Source organism: Macrotis lagotis, chromosome 1 (assembly GCF_037893015.1).
Source record: "Macrotis lagotis isolate mMagLag1 chromosome 1, bilby.v1.9.chrom.fasta, whole genome shotgun sequence".
NCBI lineage: Eukaryota > Metazoa > Chordata > Mammalia > Peramelemorphia > Peramelidae > Macrotis > Macrotis lagotis.
This window is the reverse complement of record NC_133658.1, coordinates 596698073-596703980: the sequence shown is the minus strand read 5'-3', so window position 1 is coordinate 596703980 and position 5908 is coordinate 596698073. Positions and strand designations below refer to the sequence as shown.

At 32.8% G+C, this 5908-nt stretch overlaps 1 non-coding gene across 1 annotated transcript; it reads left to right on the top strand.

Moving 5' to 3' along the window:
• The first annotated feature begins 3710 nt into the window (after positions 1–3710).
• On the top strand, positions 3711–3812 carry LOC141510404 (U6 spliceosomal RNA). Its single transcript, XR_012474898.1, has one exon. It is a non-coding gene; the product is annotated as a U6 spliceosomal RNA (small nuclear RNA).
• The last annotated feature ends 2096 nt before the right edge of the window (positions 3813–5908 follow it).

Here is a 5908-nt window from a genome sequence, read left to right as displayed (position 1 = left end):
TGAGCTCAGGTCCTTCTGATTTCAGGGCTGGTGTTCTATCAATTGTGCCACCTAACTGCCCCACTTTGTGTTTTATTTTCAAAATAAAATGTTGATTTTCTTTATTTGCCCAAGCCAGCATTATTAAATAATAAAACTGCTAAAGACTGAAGAAAGTATCCTTTGAACATCATAACTTGGGATCATATAGTCAGATATTCAAGAGTCATATAAGGTATGATTTCAGAGGCATAAGCGAAGTTTGATGTCCAGATTATTTCTCTTAATAGTTACCAGTTGAAAATGTCTGAAAGTCTTCTAATAAGAAATTTATATAATTATATGAATAAAAGTATTGAAATTTGTTAAGATGCAAATAATCCTATAAAGTATAATCTATTTTTAGCAATTAATACCTATTTAAATTAATTATTCAATTCCAGTGAGAAGGTGATGGCTAACTGATGATGGTTCCTTGGAGATATACATGCAAGAAAGATGAGTTTTGATGATAGATTCTGGAGAGGGGGAGGAAGGGGAGAAGAAAATAGAAAATAAATGTGTTACAGAATGAATGGAGAAATAAATATTTGTTTTCTGACTAACTTTATAACTTTATTACTTATAAAGAATCAGACATCAAAAATACTCCCCCCAAAATGTGTTAGATTGTTGAAATCTAATGTTCAATTTGGTCAAGATGGATTTAGTTAGTATTTACAGTTAATTTTTTCAGTTCTCTATGGAATTATGAAAACTGAAGATACAACTATCTTAGACCTGCACAGGTCAAACCTCAGCGTTCTGGCTCAAATACTCTAAGTACCTATGATAATGATGAAAAATAGATTTTTCTACCTCTAGAAGGAACAAATCAGTCATTCACTTTGGAAAAAATGTTGAGGCCTCTCTGAACCTCAGGAAAAACAGACTGAATTTAACCTGGTTATCTTCTTTATTTGACAAGATTATTTCTGAATATCATCACTGATTATCTTCCAAATATTAAAATTAAGAAAACAAAATACACAGTTGCCATTTTCTCTCTCTGTCTCTTTTTCTACTCCATCTGATAGAGAACTAGGAATTCTAGAATGAGCATTATATCATATTATATTCCTGTCTCTTTATCTTCTGGTCATTAACTTCTAACCTCACCTAAGATGATATTAATTTATTTTTATTTGTCTTATTTTTACCCTAATTTATATGATCAGCTACATTTATATAAAGGAAAATATTTTTATCCTTAATATGTCTCACTGGCTCAAATAGAAGTGCACCTAACAATCCTGCAAGGGTTAATATTGATAATTTTTCTAGTTCTAGGAAGTATGCTGAAAAAGAAAAACAAAAATGATAGAAAGAATGAGGTTTATATTTGTATGTTTGTTTGTGTGTGTGTGTGTGTGTGTGTGTGTGTGTGTGAGAGAGAGAGAGAGAGAGAGACAGAGAGAGAGAGAGACAGAGAGTCAAGTCACTTGGTTTCTAGTTTTGTCTTTGTAATGTGTGTGACTTTGAGGAAAATCTACTGATATAGCTGGATAGTCAGTTCAAAAAGGAAAAGGTAGAGAAAAAAAGTCAAGCAGGGGATGAAGAGGGGGAAGACTGCCTTGTGTAACAGCATTTTTCAAACTAGTTCAGATTGAAGCAGGATTTAATGGCCTATATAATTATAACAGTGTATTCTAAGTACTGAAGTAGGATGCCTTGGAGTTTGCAGAGGGCTTCCTTCAGGTATCATTGTTCAAATGAAATATGAAAGGAGGAGAAAGAGTTCTTGGTTCATTTCCCATGCATAGTTTAATTTCATTTAAACCAGTTCACCTTTGGAAAATAGGAACAGAAGAGTAACACTTGCTTACCCTCTTATTTTGCCTAGCACATACAACAATTTTTTTAAAAAAATTGCTTTATTGATTTTTTTTCTTCACTACAAAATAAGCCATATAATACAAATAAAACAACCTTTCCAAATACAACCCATTCACAGTGGGTAAATGTGCAGCTTGGCAGAGGGAATAAATAACAGAGGGAGAAAGGATTTTTACAGGCTATTATTTGTTTCAAAGTTATTTTGGAGTTTAAGTAGAACTTATTGGTTGGGGTTTCAGATCAGTTACAACATTTCAGTAGTGATGCTTGTATCTCAGTTACTGTATTTAAGCTGTAGGATAGTTGTGAGAATTGCTCTCAGAAGGAATAAAAGTTTCTAGATCATCCCAAAGTAGCTTGTTTGTAATTTGTCAGGGAAACCAAAGATAAAATAATTGAAAGTTTGAAATTACCATGTCATGAAGAAAAGACCAGCTTCTATCTCTGAGTCTCTAAAAATTTTATTGTCTGTTCCATATGATTCATAAAACATATTTTATATTAAATATGAATATTTAATACATATAAACATATATATCAATTATCAGACTATATATTATTTTAATATATTGCATATTACACAGTATTATGTTTATTTTTTTTCAAATTATTTTTGTTTTTTTCTCAGTCAAACTCAGAATGCCTCAATGGAGGGGAAGTAGTGACGTCTTGTAGTATCATACACTTGTGTTAGACTTGTAGTTGAGATCTTTCCCTGTATCAGGCACTGTGCTAATAATCTTGAGAAGAAAGAAAGGAAGAAAAAAGAAAAGAAAAAGAAAGAAAGAAAGAAAGAAAGAAAGAAAGAAAGAAAGAAAGAAAGAAAGAAAGAAAGAAAGGAAGAAAGGAAGGAAGGAAGGAAGGAAGGAAGGAAGGAAGGAAGAAAGAAAGAAAGAAAGAAAGAAAGAAAGAAAGAAAGAAAGAAAGGAGGGAGGGAGGGAGGGAGGGAGGGAGGGAGGAAGGAAGGAAGGAAGGAAGGAAGGAAGGAAGGAAGGAAGGAAGGAAGGAAGGAAGGAAGGAAGGAAAGACATGCACAGTCCCTGACATCAAAGAGCTTGGTATCTAATAGGAGAAGACAGCATTCAAGTAATTAGGAACAAAAAAGCTATTATCAGAATTAATTGGATAAAATATCAGAAGGAAGACAGTAATATGAAGCAGAAACATAAAAGCTTCTTGCAGAAGGTTGGAATTTAGTTGGGACGTGAAAGAAATCAGGGAAACCAAGAGATGGAATTGTAGAGGGAGAAAATACCACGCATTGAGGAGAACCAGAGAAAATATTTGGATTTGAGAGATTTTGTTTGAAGAATAACAAGGAGACCAGTGTCACCTTATTGAAGAGTATGTAGAGAAGAAAAAGACATGAGAAGAATGGAAATATAGGAATAGGGCATGGGATGAAGGATTTTAAAATTCAAAAAGAAGATCTTTCTATTTGATCCAGAATGAAATGGGAAGTTAGTAGTGACTCATGCAAAAATGTCATCGACATAGTTGAGATGGATTTAACTTAGATACACAGTAGCTCTGTACTTTGCCACATCAGACTTCATTTTGAAATTATTCAGCTCTGAGCAGAATAGTTTAAGGATATTAAGAAGTTAAAAATTATTCAGAGGTCATATGATATGAGGTTAGTTGACTTAATTGATGGTGTTAGTTTGAGAAAAAGAAGTTTCTGGAAAGAATTGATAATTATCCTCAAATATTTGAAAAGTTGCTATCTGAATGAAGAATTAGGCAAGCTATTCTGTCCCATGGGACAGAATGTTAGCAATGAGTAGAAATTACAAAGTCAAATTAAGATATCTTAAAATTAGAGTTTTCAAAAATGGAAAGGTGATTTTCCATGCTTGCTTTGGCAGCACATGTATGAAAATTGGAATGATACAGAGAAGATTAGCAATGCCCCTGCACAAGGATGACACTCAAATTGTGAAGCATTCTATATTTTTTTCAACAATAAGAGAAGAAAATAAATTGAAGGAATTAGAATTGGAAAGGAAGAAACAAAACTCTCACTGCTTTGCAGATGACATGATGGTACACCTAGAGAACCCTAAAAAATCATCTGAAAAAACTACTGGAAACAATTAGAGACTTTAGAATTAGAATTAGAATTAGAAACATAAAATAAACCCAAATACATCCTCAGCATTTCTATATATTACTAGCAAAACATAGCATGAAGAGTTAGAAAGAGAAATCCCATCTAAAATAACTTCAGACAAAATAAAATACTTGGGAGTCTACCTCCCAAGGCAGACTCAGAAACTCTATGAAAACAACTATAAAACACTTTTCACACAAATAAAATCAGATCTAAATAATTGGGTAAATATCAACTGCTCACGGACATGACTAGCTAAATATAATAAAAATGACAATTCTACCTAAATTGAACTGCTTATTTAGTGTCACAGTAATCAAACATACAAAAAAGTATTTTAGTGAGTCAGAAAAATTTGTAACAATTCATATGGAGAAACAAAAAGTCAAGAATATCAAGAGATTTAAAGAAAAAAAAGTAAAAGATGGCAGCTTAGTCTAACTGTATTTAAAATTATATTATATTATAAAGCATCAGTCATCAAAATTGTCTGGTACTGGCTATGAAATAGATTGGTTGAACAGTGGAATAGAGTAGATTCAAAAGAGACAGCAGAAAATGATGATACTAATCTGCTGTCTGGTAAATCCAAAGAGTCTAGCTTATGAGATAAGAGCTTACTCTTTGAGAAAAACTGCTGGGAAAACTAGAAGACAGTATGGCAGAAATTTTGATTAGACCAATATCTCACATTCTATACCAAGACAAGATGAATATCAGTGCAAGATTTAGACAAAAAGCACAATATTATAAGCAAACTAGGAGAACAAGGAATAGTTTAAGTGTCAAATCTACAGAAAGGGAAGCAGTTTATGACCAAAGAAGAGATAGAGAGCTTCATCAAAAACAAACTAGATAACATTGATTACATTAAATTAAAAACTTTTGCACAAACAAAACCACTCTAACCAAGATCAAAAGAAATATAGTAAATTGGGAAACATTTTTTGCAACTAGTGTTTCTGAAAAAAGGACTCATTTCTAAAGTATACACAGAACTGACTCAAATTTATAAAAATAACAAGTCATTCCCCAGTTGACAAATGGTCAAAGTATAAGCTCAAAGGCAATTTGCAGATGAGGAAATCAAAGCTGTTTAGAGTCATATGAAAAATTACTCTAAATCATTACTGATTAGAGAAATGCAAATTAAGAATGTCTGAGGAACCACCTCACACCCTTCAGTTTGGTCAATATGACCAGAAAAGACATGAGCAATGTTGGGAGGGATGTCGGAAATCTGGGACACTAATGCATAATTGGTGAAACTATGAACTCAACCAACCTTTCTGGAGAGCAATTTGGAATTATGCCCAAAGGGCAATGAAAATGCGCATACCCTTTGATTCAGCAACACCACTATTGAGTCTATATACTGAAGAGATCATGAAACAGGGTAAGAACATCACTTGTACAAAATATATTCATAGCAGATCTGTTTGTGGTGGCAAAGAATGAGAAATTGAGGGGATGTTCATCAATTGTAGAATGGCTGAACAAATTGTGAATATATGTATGTGATGGAAACATTATTCTTCTATTAGAAATCAGGAGGGATAAGATTTCAGATAAACTTCCAAGGATTTGCATGAATTGATGCAGAGTAAGATGAGCAGAACTAGAAGAACATTGTACACCTAAACAGCAACATGGGAGTGATGATCAAACTTAATGGACTTACTCACTCCATCAGTGCAATAATCAGGGATGATTTTAGAATATCTGTGATGGATCCACAATCCAAATAATTGTTGAGTTTAACCAAGGTCCAAAGCTTATTTTCTTCAATTTTTAAAAAGCTTTCTTATGTACTACATAAATTTTCTATCTCTAATATTTTATTTTTTCCTCAAGCTAATTTATTCTGTCTCAAAATATGGAATTTTGGGGCACCTACTTGATGCAGTGGATAGAGCACCAGGAAGATCTGAGTTCAAATCC